The 16,275-nt window shown below is 43.0% G+C and overlaps 1 protein-coding gene across 2 annotated transcripts in view; it reads right to left on the reverse strand.

The window, feature by feature from the left end:
- Positions 1–15,640, reverse strand: part of TSPAN4 (tetraspanin 4) — a 391,838-nt gene extending 376,198 nt beyond the window's left edge. Inside the window, exon 1 of one of the 2 annotated variants that reach the window (XM_050896897.1) lies at positions 15,560–15,640. The gene's annotated coding sequence lies outside the window, so the exon portion shown is untranslated. The remainder of the gene's footprint in view (positions 1–15,559) is intronic. The other variant, XM_050896896.1, reaches the window with a different exon arrangement.
- Positions 15,641–16,275: the final 635 nt, after the last annotated feature.

Below are 16,275 nucleotides of genomic sequence, written 5' to 3' on the forward strand. Positions count from 1 at the left end.
AACAGGACGGCTCTGAAGGCTGGGAAGCTCTACCAGTACAGAAGGACTAGCTCATGCTATGGCTCTGCCCCTCTCTGCAGCATGGACAACTAACCAGTCCCTGGCTTTCAGGTGATACATGTGCACAGTTGCCAAAATCTGTATCAGAGCCCCTGAACCCTTGCCTGGGAGCTTACTCTTCTCATGCCCATTTTGGAAAGCTGCAGGGCACTATGCACTTGTTAAACAAGCCACAGAAACCTAGCTACTTCCTTACTCTGAAGGAGGAGGTAGAATAGCTCTAGGTCAGGATTAGGTATATAGGCAGACTAATGTGGGGAAAAACTGCCCTGTTATCACCCATCTGTTACATCAGCTCTGCCAACTCTCCCCATTTTATCTATACTTGACGCTTGACTAAGCACCTAAGCTTCTCAAGAGAGATCATTATACAATTATCACTCTTTTATTGGAGGTTATGTTTTAGATTAAGTTTTTGGCTTTCATGTTCACAAAGAAAAACTAAGCGTGACCTTGAGTAGGGTTTAATGTATGATGACCTGGAGAAAGCAGCATATTGTGATCTTGTGAGGCCTATAACGTCAGATTTGGGGATGCTCAGGAACCACAAGAGTGGGACAGAGGGCTTCAGCCTCAGAGGTATCTACAAACAAAGTCATGCACATCAGGGAACACAAGAGGCAGAGGTCAAATCATTGGGCCATTTTAGGAGCACTTCTGCTCTTGGGCACTTTGTGTGCATGCAGTAAGTCAGCCTTGCTGGTTTACTACACCTCATGCACAATGAGAGCAGACTCAGTGCATACAAACCAGATTGTAACAGATACCATGACATTCAAAGTGGCACTTCTGAAAAGGGGCTCCAGGACACAGGCTTAGGTCTTCTGGTGACAAGTCTAGAAGAGAAAAGAGGTACACACAAATACTTGAACAAATGTCAGTGCTCCTATCTGTGTACCTGCAGCCTTAGCCATCAAGTTCTCGTGACATTGCAGAAGATCACATCAAAACATTAAGATTAGAATGTAAATAGTCATGATAGCAATATGACAGCATTCTGATAGTAAATGAAAACGCCATCCAAAAAATTCAGGAAAAGACAAAATTCTCACGGCAATGTTAAAAATAACATATGCACCATGTGGATATGTTAATGTGCTGTCTTTCAGCCTCACAGGCTGGGCTGGGGGATGGCATGGGTATTTTTGTGTGTGTGCTTCAAGAATAGTTATGACCTTAAAAATAATAATCATTCTTGCTCACTCACTCTCCAGAGTTCACATTTGGGATTTGCTCTCTCTAATGGGGAAGAAAACTTTTTTTGTCCTCAGAATCTTAGCAATGCCATTTCAAATAATACAATGTTAAGGTTGTTATGCTACCAGTGAAAGGTGCCACCTCCACAGCCCCGTAAACTGAAATCCTCCCTACTGCAGCTTCAGTCCAACCACCATAATACACTGCCCTTCAGCCACTCTTTGGTCTGATTTAGCATCGCAGGTGATTTGGCTCCTCCTAAGCACCATTAAACTGTTGACCTCTCCCTCCAGATGACCCAGTGTGGCTGTGCCAGCTGCAACACAATGTGCCAACTAGCTGGCCCTGGCATCACAGCATTTCATTAAAGCCATTGAAGAGCTAGGACGTGGCAGGATTAAACAGCAATGCCTTGTTAACAAGAAGAAACACTGACTTTTAGGGCTGGAAATCAGGATAGATGCATGAGTTTCTCTGGAAAGTATGTTGTCACTAAACAATAAAACATGGCACAGAAATGGGGTGATTTCATACTGCAGCATTTAACTCTGCCACTACCAGAGGATACGTTCCCTCTCCAGCCTGGCACAGCATAGTACAAAGCCTTGAGAATGTCCACACTGATAAAGGGTGCCTGAGTGCCAGGTTTACACCCTGGACACTTCACCACGCTCCAACCTTGCTGAGCAGCTGTGAAACCTCCCCTAAATCTCCTCACCTGCATGCCCCAGTCTGTGCCACAGAAAAGGTCTCTGCACAGCATTCAGCCCTGGTTTGACTGAATGACAAAAGCACAGTTTTGACCACAGATGCTAGTCTACCATGAAGTGGATTTTGCAGCAGACTACCAAACAACAACAGGTAGCAGTAATTTCAGAAAAGTACCACTCTAGTCCTCATGCTGGCCAGGTACTGAGTATTTAAAGACTATGTTACTGGGTCTTTGATTGCTCTTATTCAACACAGCTCTGAAGAACGAGTATTGCATTGCTTAGCCTCAGCTGAAGCTTTGTACCAAAGTCCTCAGTACCTATAAGAGCAGCAGTTTGATTTAGGTCCCCTCCCCCAAGCCAAGATTCATCATTTCCAGCTAAAGGAAAGAACAGTATATTTGTTCTGTGCTGAAGCCCCTGGGACTCAGAAGACAAGATGAAATGGAAATTTTCTTCTTTTTTTTTTTTTTTTAAACCAGATTTATACAACTGGTATGGGCCAGATAAGACAAGAGGGGTTCTTAAGAGGCTAGGTCCCCTGGTACAGAGCACAGATTGAATGTTATCAAGATGGTACATGCCAGTCATTAGGATGCTAACTGGCCCTGACAGGGCTCTGGTGACTGAAGAGAACATCCTAACTGTCACTACCTGGAAGCATCGCTGCAGGGAACAGCTCCAAGGAGGCTAAAGGAAAGAAGCGGGTGTGAGGAGGTAGAGAGATGGGGGATGTTTATAGCTCTCTACAGCTGTCTGCATCACATATTTAAACAAGAGGAAAAATACTTCTGTCTTTCTACACTGTGCTGCTAAAAATTCCACTAAAAAAATCACTTTGGGTAATTTACATTTAAATGGACTTTGCACATGAAGTAGATTATTTTGCTAGTCATGTTTACAATTACTTTCCCTCCCCCTTTCCCAGGACTCCATGACTCTTGTCTCCAGCACCATCTTTTCTTTCCCTGTCTCCCAACCTATCCAATTAAAACATCAGAAATAAATTAACTTGTCAGATTTCCCCACCACCAACTCTCTCCTACTGCTCTCTTCCTGTCAGAGCTTTACTTCATCCTGAAAAATTCTAGTGTGTTGAGTGTTTTTGTTTGTTTGCTTAGGTGGCTGGATTTGCCATCTATGTACTAGATTTCCAGCACTTTCAAAGCAGAGAATCAAAACCTTCTGAACAGCTCACCGGTCACTAAGAGTGACCGTTTCCAGTTTTGGTTGGACAGCATTCTTGTAAGGCTGGGAGAGCACCAACGGGGAGGTGCAAAACTGAGACTGGATCATCTACAAATTAAAGAGAAGGCTGAGAGTTATCAAAATGGGGACTGCTGAAAAATAAATGTTATTTGAAGGTGTGTTTTGTACTTCACTGCAAATAACTAACAGCACTGAGTGAAGCTCTTGAACCAGTGACTCAGTGGCCTGGATGCGACAAGTTAGCTGTATCCTTTAAGAGACCAGCTGTGAACAAGACAACTCTGCTAACGAGATGCCAGAACAGACACTTACAACACCGGTCCTCAACCCTGAATCACAGGTCAACATTTCATCCAGGCCCTGTGCACATGAGATGAAACCCAGAGAAGCTACAATCACATTTAATCTATGACAAAAGCAAGGGAGTTCTGGAATAATATTCCTAGACAAACAAAAATGAATGTTTCTTCTGACAGCCACAATCAGCTGTCCACTTTTCTTAATCCCTCACTACCGTAATGCCTAGGCAATCCAGCATATTATCTCCCTAAAACTTCAGGGGGTGCAGACCAGAACCAAAGCAGCAGGTAAGATCTCCTCTCCACTCCAGCAAACTACCCAGGTGCTCCTGTGCAGCCTATTACACCCCATAAATGTCAGTTCTGTGGTCCAAAAATCTGCTGTGGATGAGAAGATCCTGGCAGAAATTAAGCAAGAGCTTCCATATGTGAACACGCTGATAAATACCTGCAATGCAGGTAAGTCATCCTTCCTTCCTTGCACGCCACATGAATTCCTAGCCTTCTAAAACATGCATACAGTAAGATTGTGTCAAGACTGTATGACTAAGGTGATGAGGGGAGGGAAGGGGAGAAAAGTAACATGAAAACTAGATTTAGTTACTGGAACTCCAACAGCATCTCCTAAAATGACTGTAGAACACAGAGGGAAGAAAAAATGTTGGGGGGGTGGAAATCGGGATGCAAGTCTCCATGCACTATCTTTTGTACTGGCATTGCAGGAATAAAGTTTCTTCTTGAAATAGTTTGCAATGCAAGCAGACAAAGAATGGTGCGGGAAAAAAACAGACAGAGAGGTGACAAAGCAGCTGGGATTTCCACTCCTCTAGCACCAGCAGAGAGAACAGGACCACAGTTCGTCACCCTCTCTGCTCAACTACATCCTTTCCAGCTAGCCTCAGCACAACCCTTCCCAGACGGACTGTAGAAGAGAACATCTGAACACAGCCAGAAGGATCCTGGAGAGCCACAGAATTTGTGCCTCTCTGCTGCATGCTAGACCTCATCTGTACGACAAACATGACTCGAGAGTGTGTGCTTCCTATTGTGACTTCCATCAAGCCCCTGCAACCAGCTTCACTTCCCCTTGTAAATAGATTTCATTGCTTCATAAAATGGATGTATTAGTCATGAATAAAAACCAAAAAATTACTGGGAAGGGAAGCAATACTCAATGTACCACAGTCAATAAAAGACAGAAGAAAAGAAAAATATTAGCTGGAGAGTTCCAAGAAGGTTAGTGTTACAAAGGAACAAAATATTGGCTCTGACACAGGAAAAAGCTCTTCTGAATACCAATGTGTTCCACACAGCGACAAAGAAGCTATACTTACCTCAAAAGAGATTAAGTAATATACCATAGCACCTGAGGAAAGGGAGGAAGGTAGAAGAGGCAAGCAAGCATAAACACAAAGAGAATAAGGCCCCTGAAGTCTGTTTCATATAGCTTCTTCTCCTTCACAAAGGAGATTTATATCTTTTCCTTGGAAATTCAGCATTCAGGAAAGTGGACTTAGAAGTATAACTCCATAATAATACCCTCTTTTCCAGTCCCCAGGAAACTATAATACTGATATACTGGTCAAAGAAATAAATGTGCCTCAGAGTTCCATACAAGGCACTTCTGCCTTTCTGAAGTTAATCCAGCTCTAAGATGGATAAGCAAAAGGCCAACACTAGTGGAAAAATACCGCAGAAAGTATTTGTGTAGATAAAAGGAGCTTTCTAAAGGCCAGTGTTCCTGTCATGATGGAATAATTTTCATTCTCTAGATAAAGAGCTGGAGAATAAAAGTAGAAAAAGCTACAGCACACAACTGGCTCCCTGCGTACCAGGACGTATTTGCTGGTTGGGGACTATGCTTTACTGAAAATGCTTAATCAGTTAAATTTAAAACTGGAAATATTTCATATGGGATTCATTTGAGCAAATGTTGACATCAACATCTGCACTAGTTACCCGGACTGCCGCTACAGTCAATGGAGAGAAACAGGCACCTGCAGGGCAGGATTCATCTGTTTCTAAAGCAGTTGTCTAAAACAGGGTCAGATGAACTGCCCCCTAAAATATCTATTTTTTTTCCTGACTGGAAGGAGAGTCCATATAACTCAGTCAAATGTAGACAGCTAGTTTGTAGACATCTGAAGCTAATGGTGGACTCATTTCACCAAGCATCAAAATGATTGCAGCACCTCACTTGAGACTCAAGTACAGACACGGGGTTTGCAAAAATGAATCCACTTTCTTCTCACTATGATGACTGGAAATCTTAGTCTGGAGAATGCAAATACAAGTCCCAAGCTTCTATACAATCTATGTTACTAATTAAAATGAATCAAGATGCAGCCCTTATAGTTGCAGAGATAGCCTTTTAAACGCAAGCAAAATGCAAGTGGGAGCAACACTGTATTCCTGAGCCTGCAGATTGATACAAACAGGACTTCAGTGATGCTCAAGAACATGAACAGAGCCATCGGAGGAAAATTCACAAGACTGACAGTTTTGCTTTTACAAAATAATTCTCCCTTAGATTCATGTCGACAGAGCTGTCCCTCAGCTCCTAATCCCTCAGCTCCTAATCCTGGGTTTAAATGCAGCTTCCAGGAGCAGAGGGGAAGATGATAAGCCCCAGATTTCCATTAAAACAACATTTTTTTTATTGGTGAACAAGGCAAATGAGTCCTAAAAATAGAACTTAATGATGTAGACTGCAAGTGTCCAAATCCATGGCCTGGCACAAGAGCTCATATAGCCCTAACTGACTAGGCCCTGAGAGAAGGGGAACACTAAGCTGTTCCCTTTTCCCTCTCCTGTCAAGTGCTGTTTTGTCCCATAACACAGGTGGCTGGGAGCAGGTTACAAGAACAATCCACACAGCCCACAGCTCCTCTCCCTGTTCGCTTGCAAGGGATTCTCTGGGAAAAGCACAGGCAGGACTGGGTCACCTTCACCAGGATGCCAGCAGCCCACTGCTGGTCATCGTCTTCCTCCACTTGCTACTCAGGAAGAGAAGCATCCTATGCACATGTTCACATCTGGGAAACATTAGACAACTACCATAGATAGACCAACTGTACTGTGTATGCAAGAAGTACACCACTCACCAGCCTGCAGTATAAACTGTGTGTTTCCTCCATCTGGAAGGGTTGGGCACAACTAGGATGAAGTCTCTATTCAGGCAGGAGCATTTATTAATGCAGTGGTCATTTATTCCACATGGGCTGAAACCTCTCTGATTAGGGACCATTTTCTTGTCCTGCAGCTGTACAGTGCTTACACAGCATGAGTTGCCAGTTGGGGCTCATGAACACTGCTGTGGTACAAACAAATAAAATCAGCCTTATTCAGAACAAATTCCAAAGCAGAAGCTGTTTGCTTGCCCACGTTCAAGATTAAATACAGAGGGCTGGGCCAACCTCTCAATTCAGAGTAAACCAGACACTGACCTTCTCCTTTGGCAAGGACAAATAGCTACGGGGAAGCCGCTTCAGAACTCAGAAGCGGTCACTTATTAAAACTGAGAGATTACTCCTACCAATGAAAGGCAAGGGGACTCCAGAAATATCTCCTCCAGCACACATGATACACTGTCCAATCTTAACCGCCCTTTCAAATGCTAGCTACTTTCCAGAATACTGACCTGAATTTTTCCTAGCTTCCACAGAGGATAAAAAACTAGACTGGTACAGAGATCTTCATCTTTCCCTGTCTAAATTTATATAAATTATGTAATTGCACTTTTAAAGGACTATTGCAAGTGACTAGAAGAGACCTGCACAATGAACTAACACTACATGTGACAGAGCAGGAAAAGAATACTTTTAAAAGCAGAAGAGCACTTTCTCCCCCAAAAAAAACTTGAAAAGAGAAGATAGAAGGCACTATAATTGCACATGTGAAAAATTATTCAAGGACAATGGGATGTATGGCAAGTTATTTCAATTACTGAGTTTATGATATACTTTAAATGATGTAAAGGATGCCCAGAGCACAAGGATGGCTGCCATTTTAGAGAAGATGAATGCACTTAAAGATACATGCTTTCCTAACGTACATATCTGATAAATCATATACATATACTGGCAGTGTAATCTAGCAGGAGGGACTCACAGGCATTTTCTAAAGGCAAAAGCTTGTCATTGTGAAAGGATTTATTAATTACCATAAATAAAATTATGATCATGGAAGTTAAATGCCTGAAAACATTTTGCCAAAATCCTTTAGCTCTGGACTAAAACTCCAAGAGAAGAGGAAGGAAAGAGCAATTCATTTTCTTGTGGTAGGATTTCAGTTAAAATCCAGAAGGCAGCTTATATCCATTGGTATTTGTTGGGGTTTTTTTAAAGAGGTATGGGGCATTTACTCCAATTGATTTTAGGACAAATGTATTCGTATTACTACACCTTTAATCAAGACTTTAGTGTAAGGCACTGTGAAGCAGAAGAAAAACAGTCCTTATGCTAAGAGTAACACAATGGTTCCCCAGCAGCAGCTCACAGGGCCATGATAAATGTTTGTAGCCTCTCCAATATGCAAAATTAAGTGCATCCTGAATGCAAGAACAGTGATGTATGATAAACGAGGAGCTCAGTCTGCCGAAACTTCGTGTTTGGCAACAGTCCATTGTTCCAAAAAGGTTAGAAGCCACTGAATTAGAGTATTTTACAAGAGACAGCGTGGAACAAAGACCAGAGACTGGGAGAGCGCAAGGAGTGAAAAAGAAAACCACAGGCAGCCTGACCAGCATCCCAGTGTGAGCACTCCCAATATGAGAGTGTTAAGCTCAGCCAGATCATCGTTTCAGATGGGTTTTGGGGACCGTGAGCTGATCTTCACTAGCAGCCCTGTGCTACCATCACTGTAAGCCCAATGGCTAAGCAGTTAGAGTGTGTCATCAGAAGGGTTTAGGAAAGCAAAAGAGCTCAGCTGGGCCAGGCAAAATGTCATTGCCTCCAGTTTAAAGGCAGATACAGGGAGTGATTGTGCAGTTCACTCACGGACAGGCAGAGTGCCTGCAGCACAGCCAGGTAACAAACTCTGACTTTGTGCACGGCAGGCTGTGCCTTGCTCACAACCACATCCTGCTATTCTTCAGTGCCAGCAGAAGGAAAACAGCACTACACCAAACAGTGGGACAAATCCCTCAGATCTTCATGATATACAAAGCCTGAAGGAATGCGCATTATAGGAAGATTTAGTTTGCTGGCATGAAATCAAACATAGAAGCCAAAGATTATTCACAAAGATCAAGACAACCTTCAAAGAAGCCAGAAATCTAGGGGGAGGCAAAGTATTTCCAAGTAGTTCCACTTTCCTCACACAAGCCAGGGAAGCTCAGAGAGAGGGTCATAAATAATGGACTTTATTTTCATTCTTTGCATATACTCTTGCTGGTGCAGTGCCCAGTGTCATCTGGAGATGGAAGCTGATAGTGAGCCATTTTTGGATACGCAAAGATACCTTAAAAGGGACCTTTTCTTGGAATAGGAGTGCTCAGTTTCTGAAATTCAAACTCTTGTAATTTACTAATTGCTTTACATAGTCTACAAGTATAAGAGCACTTCTAAGAACAATCAGATTTCTGATAATTACAGCCTCTGTAAACTAACAAAGAAACTGCATTTCAAGACACAGTGGCTAAAGGTAGCCTATTCAAATTAAGGTACATATTTAAACAGCAAAGTAGCCAACCATTGACAGAACTCCCCTAGAGCAGAAAGAGTCACCATTACTTGATGTCTTCAAAGCAAGACCAGAGGATCCTTCTCAAATATATAATCTAGCTTAAGCCACAGTTAATGGTTAGATGCTGAAATTAGCATTAAGAAAAGCAGCCCTTTCCCAGACTCTCTTATTGTGAGCGGTTCTGGTCACACCAAAATTGAAAGATGATTAACTGAATCGAGAATAGGTGCACAGAAATGCTGGTAAGAATAAGAGGCCTATGTCAGGAAAGCTTGGCTTGTTTAAGCTGGCAAAACACAGCCTGATAAGGGACAGGATCACTGCCTGCAAATACACTTGAGGAGGGGAGCAGCAAGAAATGAGAAGAGCCGTTTAAACCATAGGATTATTTTGGTGCAGAAATGAGATAAAACAACCATGAATGCTTCTAGGCTGGAGGTCAGAAAAAAAGTTGAGCATGGAGCAGCTGTGATCTGGAGCAGTCTCCCAGTGGGAGAGTGGAAGAGGAGAAAGTAGATAAAGAGAGAAGCTAAGAGTCCACAGAAAGGGCTACTGCCCCATGTTGATCCCTCAGCAGCAGGGAGTCTCCCATGGGACTGAGGCTTGGAAAGTCAGGTTGTCCTTTCCAGCTCTGAGCTCATACACAGAGTTCAATAACTTGGTAACTAGTTATTACTGGAAGAGAAGGATTTACTTGGTTGGTTGGGGTTTTTTGCTGTTCATTTCTAAAACAGACAAGTTTTTATTTTCTTTAGACACAAATGTAACCTCTGTTTTTCATCAGTTCTCCAACAGCTCAGGAGAACACACAGCAGGAGCAACACATGGCAAGAAGAGATAATTTAGGATCCAACCTTGAGCAGCCTGTGCAGACAGGACATCATGAGCAGCTCTCCACTCCTTCACCACCAGAGGTGGATTTCACAGATGTTCTATTGTAAAGATCCTTCAGCTCTTATCAAGAGGAACGGGAAACTAACAGGTACTGAAGAACCTACATTAAAGCTCAAGAGATTCAAAAAAATAAAAAAAGCAGCAGTGCTGTGCACTGGCCAGGCAGCACTGGCTGCTGGGCTGTCAATCAGTCTCAAAGTATGTAACCTTCTTTCTACAGACTAGATCCACAGGCCCTGGATTCAGCAACCCTTCCTGCAGCACACCGAAATCAGTAATTGTATGAAAGTTAAAGCCAAAGTCACATCAACCTAGTAAGGAACCTGTTGGAGTTGCTCTTGCTCTCTCTGCTTCAGAAGCAGCTTACCATAAAACCATCAAAATATATACACTAGGACTCAGGAGAGCTTGGTTACCCTTCTGACAGTTCACCTCCTACCCTTAGTCTCATCTCTTTAGGTCAGGTTCTATCTCTTACCAGATATACACGGGGATCTCAGGGAGAACGTCTATCATTAGTGACTTAGCAACATCTAAATGACCTTCCTGCTTATACCAGAATCCTTCCCTTCATCTTACAAGTCGAAGTATTTGCTGGGAGTTGGAAGCTGTGAGAGCAAACTGTCACCAAGCCGCACCATTCCTTGGAAATAACAGGCTAACCCTAAGAGAAGTAACTAGAAAAAAATATTCAGGAAGCAAAAGTCATAAGCTTTCCATAACAACTTCATTGTCTCAGAGGCCCTCACTCTCCCGCTCTGTACACAAAGCTTCCCCTCTTTGGAAAGTGTAAAGAGACTCTTGTGTGCTCAGAACTGTAATGTGAAAACAAAATTGTGTGTTGATGATCTTGAAACTGATTTAATGAAGCAGTTTCAATTCCACCCTTCCTTCCTCCCAACTCCACCCTCTCCTCTGAGAGGGAAATTTGTTCGGGTTAATAGGGAGGGAAAAAAAAGCAAGCCAAAAATAGCCTCCTTTTTGCCCTTAAAAAGTTAAAACTATGAATAAACAGCCTGAAACAGGAATGTAATTAATCTGCCCACCAAATTCCTACACTGCTTTCTTGTTCAGTTCTTCAAAACATTTTCATAAGGATCAAACACACAGACTTATTTCTGCAGAGCCAGCGGTATCCCAGAACTGCCTGCTTCCTTGCAGGTAAGGTAACTGGCTTTGGCATGAGGAGGAACAGGTTATGAGACTGGATGAACCAAAGACATAATCCAAGATTGTTGAGCACTAGAATATTTGAGCAATATCCTTGCATCCTAGGAACCAACATGAAAAAAATTAAGAAAAATGCACCAAGAGAACACGAAAACACTTCTATTGTTTCCCTTTACTGTGGAACAGACAAACTGCATTATGTCCTAAAATCTACCTTCCCACTAAAAAGCACTCACACTGTTATCCCTATCTTAGACCCAAGTCACATCTGTCCCTGTCAGCAATAGCTGTGAACACTGAAAGAGCATAGTGATCAGCCATCCTTTTCACCCTGGGCTGGGAGCCAAAGCAAGGTTGGCTTATATATTTGCAGTGCAGAGTGAAACAAACTTCTTTATTCTGTTCCTTATGCTACGCCATTAGCAAGCAGGCAGATCAAACCCAAGGGAGTATCCTTGCAATCTGAATATTTGAACCCTAACTTGATTTTACCCTATTCCTTTTCCACTGTATCACCAGTGAGATTCAGGTAATGCCCTAAGAGTCACGTGTACTATCCTATCAATGCAGACAGAAGCCTCTTGGCAGAGTTGCCTTTCATTCCCACATTCCCAGCTTCCCATAGCATGAGGCATCACAGCACGCTGCCGTGGAGTGCTACAGACACTGCTATGATACCTGATACGAGTTACATTTTAAAAAAGAAAACCACCTCCCTCCTCTTACAGCAGATGAGCCCTCTGGAAGGAGAAAGGAAATGCCTCACTTTCATCTCAGAGTTCAGAGGGAATGTTTTATAGCTGTCAATCCTATCAAGATCCTATTCATTGACACACCAGGGACAGCAAGTATTTTGAGGTAGGCTGTGCAGCCATGAAATAGCCAGGCTCTGAAAAGAACTTCGCCCAGTGACATTTGGAAAGCAAGGTAAAAGACTTTCCTGTGACCCTAAAGTAAATGCTGAAAGCCAACACACAACAGGCAGGCCAACTGAGTTAAGCAGATATGACTACACAAGGCAAAGCCACACGAGGAACAAAGCAGCACCTGCTTATGGAATCCCAGGTGAAGAACGTGAACCCAAGCTGTTTGCAACCTCTGGTGTCCCAGGTCCAAGCAAGCACTTTCACTTGGAGAGGTGAGACGCACTCAGTGATCAGAGTGGGGCAGTGGATGCTGGGATCTCATGCTCACACCTCAGTATCACTGGCATGGTATACAACCCTGCATTTCCCATGCATACACAGTGCTCATCATCTCATTTTGACTGCTGAAAAAACTTCAGGGATATTATTTGGGCTGTGCAGAAATATTAGAGAAAGACATCCTGGTTAATACTTATGTTACATCTTCAACCACTATACTGGAGCATTCACTGGCTCTATGTTTGCCCTCAGTTCCCATCCAAAGTGGAAAATGTCCTTTAACAGAAAGGAAACTAGCACAGAGACTAAGTGATGCTACTGAATTCTCAGAGGGAATCTGCAAGCAGACCAGGGAGCTGAAACTGGATTTGCAGAGCTCTAAATCAGCTACCAGATCATTCTCCTTTCAACAAGCGTACCAGCTAGCATGCACTTGTGCAGCTTACTGGGAAAGTCTAGTGGCTAAACAAAAGAACAAGCAAGTCAGAGCAGAAAGTCAAGGGTGGTGTGGGTCAAGGTTAGAAGCAACTGCATCAGCAGGGCTGCCAATGCAGCATCTACTATGCATCCAGCATCACAGCAGGACGTGCTCCCCAAGGAGCCTTGCTCAAGCAGGTACAACTGCAGATTCCTGCCTTCTCAAGGGTGCAGTAGCCAAATGTTATAGCACAGAAAAGGCCTTTGACATCACTCATCTGCAACCTCACCCTTTGCTGCCAGCTAGTTTTAACAGATGCAAGTGGAGGTGGCTTCCATGGGTTCAACAGGGATTCAGCTTTCTCAGGGCACTGTAAAGAATCAGAAGGGAATGGACATTGACTCAAGAGAAATAGAAAGCAGGCTTAAGTGTGTGGAAGCAATCCTGCTTTTGATCTGAAAGCCAAAAACTTCAAAAAGCAGCCTCGGCTGTTTCTTTGCAGAAACACGAACTCTAGGGCTCCTTTACAGCGCTCAGCTCAGTGTATCTCAGATTGTGCATACAGTCACTGTTGCCAGTGACACCCCTTTACAACGACTCTCTTAAGAAAACACCCACAATCACTACAGATGATTTGTCAGGAATGCTAATTGATATAAACCGGCATGTCTTTGCCACAGCCAGTAGATTCAGCCAAATATCTGTCCACACACCAAGCAGCTCACCCTTTGAGCAGTGTTCTCTGTCAGCTGACACAGGACACATCTCACTTAAACCCTTTCTCCTTCCTGCCCAGCCAAAATTTATGGTCCACAGTAAGATCCATCCATCAGGGAAAATGTCTGCAGGCAGGATCAAGGATCTAAGTGATTAACAGGGGAAGGGGGGCGGCAGGGGGTGTGGGAATCACAGGCAACCTCTGGGACAAGATCATGCTACCTTCAGCAGAGGCAAACCTCGCTTGGAAGTTTACTAGAGGACCTCAGAGGAGAGTATAGAGACTGAGTTCCCCACGGCTTTTTAGCTTTTTTGTGATTAAAACGGTCACTTCTGCACTAAATCAGAAGGAAAGAAGGGCCAAGCTAACCACCTCATACAATGCTGAGTTCCCCATCACACCAGCACCAAGTGCTTTGTACTTGGTCACAGAGAAAGGGGTGGAATTCAAAGAGTTAAGAAATCTTGATCACAATGATCAGGAATACCAGTGGTAATGCAAGGTACAACCATGGCCTTGATCAATATTCCTAATACATAAAATATGCATCTCAGGGCATGTCTGCAGCACTGGAAGCAGTGTTCCTGCAACTGTTCTGTGCAGTTGTTTTTTCCTTCAACTCAGCCTCACTTTTAACTACTTTTGATTAAAACGATCACTTTCACTCAATATTCAATTTCTGACAGGTATTATTCTCTACATATGCTGCAAGCTGGCTCTATCCTTCCAGGCAAAACACAACAGCTCACTAGAAGCAACCTTTCTTATTTTACAAGTCATATATAATTTATGCATCCGCAATATTCACAAAGGCTAGAAATACACATTGTGTCCAATTCTCTTTCCTATAACCTTTCAACAGAGATTTTGGGGCCTTTTCCTTTTAAAGCATTCCTTCCTTCTGCTATTGCTATTAGTTCTTAGGAGAATCAGTTACCTGAGCACAATTACTTCCTTTATGCCCAACCCCATAACCCAAAATCTACACCATGTCAACATTCAATGCCGTTTAATTGTACAAGTGTCCTAACGCTCCCTTAAGCACTTAACATTTTTTTTGTTCGAGCCCTCAAGTTTTCCTCAAAGCAAAACACTTGCACATGCATAGATTTGCTCCTGCCCTTCTAGTCTTGCAGATGGATTCTGCACAGGAGATACACAACTGACATATTCAGCTCTCCTAACCAGCACAAGACAGGTAAATAATTGTCTGAAAACCAGAGATGGCTTTGCAAGCAATTGTTATGCCATCATTTTAAAGGGTGCGAAATATCAAAATCACCTGAGTGCATTGGCAGAAGAGAATTATTGACAAACGAATCACAGGCAAGTTACATGGACATTCACAGACAGCTGGTAGGAGTAGGGAAGCATTTTCTTCACTATATTTCTTTTAGGCAGAAATTAAAAAGAGTTTGAGGAATGAGGATTTTCAAGAGTTTTCATTTGGTATCCAAATCGCACTGAATTAGCTAGCTCTCTTACACTGCTGAGAAAATTCCAGCCTCTCATTTCAAGAGTATACCTAGGAACAGGCTCAGAAACACTCCAGCACTGAGACACCCTCTCCTTTCACCTGCCACTGCCTATGACTAGATGCCACACATGTAGGATGTATTTGCTTCTGGCACTCTGAACAAGTAAGGAAGTTTAATCTTCTTTGCCCAAGCAATAATTTTCTTTCCTCTTTTTATTTAAATAAGTTTTTCTTTCTGAAGCTGTTCTCAAGAACAAAACATTTTGTCCAATTCTCATCTTGGCCATTGGATGAATAACCAGAACACTCGCAAAGCGCATAGTCTTCCATTGTCCCTCCACCGCAAGGTGTGCAGGTGGCCAGAAAAGAAGAGTTTGCAATGCTGAGCTTCCAGTACAAGCTTTTGGGAGCTGGAGGGGGGAAGGTATGTATCCATTTGGCTTGGGATCGGTAAATCAAATCTTTTTGCAGTAGTAACTGAACTGACAAAGTATAAATAGAGAAAAAGATTATCATCACAGATTACAGCTAACAAATCCTCACTGGGGAAAACAGAGCGTGTGTAGGAGAAACTCACTGCGACTGGTGGTTTTGCAGATGACACACAAGATGCAGTTGGAAGTAGTTTTTGATCTCCCACAGCAATAACAGCCGGCCCTTCAGTGATGCCACTGCAAGACACAAAACAACAGATTCATGAGTAAAACAGGCAGGTGGTGATCAGGAGTCACTTCAGGAACAGACTTTTCAATCCAGGATTACAGCTCCCTGCTTCACAATCCCCTTCCCCTCCCCTCTGTACTTCCCCACATACTCTTCAACCTCAATGAAGTTTGTTACTAAAATGAAACTCGGGTCACCAAATAAAGATTGACTTATTGGAGAAAATCTCTTCTTGCACATTTCCAATACAGAATTAAAACACATCTAAAAGAGGTGACTTTTTCTCATTGAATCCACACACAAACTAATAAAGTGAGAGTGAACATGCAATGGCAAGAGACTAAGGCATGCTGGGCATGCAGAGAAGAGTTCAGGTAAAGAGTGCCTACAGAACAGCACCCTGTAATTTACGGTCCAGCAGGATCCCAAGAAACAAGGTTTGTTGCTCCCAGGGAAAAACACACAGAAAGCATTCAGAAGAGCACAAGCCTATGTTTCCTATGCAGGGAGAAGGTCATGGCAAGGGAGAGTAAAATTGATAAATATTTCTAATCATTCAAGTTTCTGAGACTGACGAATGCCATCAAAGCAAGCTCAGCTGGTGGAAGCAGTTTATGCAACAAATACCCA

Source organism: Gymnogyps californianus, chromosome 5 (genome assembly GCF_018139145.2).
Source record: "Gymnogyps californianus isolate 813 chromosome 5, ASM1813914v2, whole genome shotgun sequence".
NCBI lineage: Eukaryota > Metazoa > Chordata > Aves > Accipitriformes > Cathartidae > Gymnogyps > Gymnogyps californianus.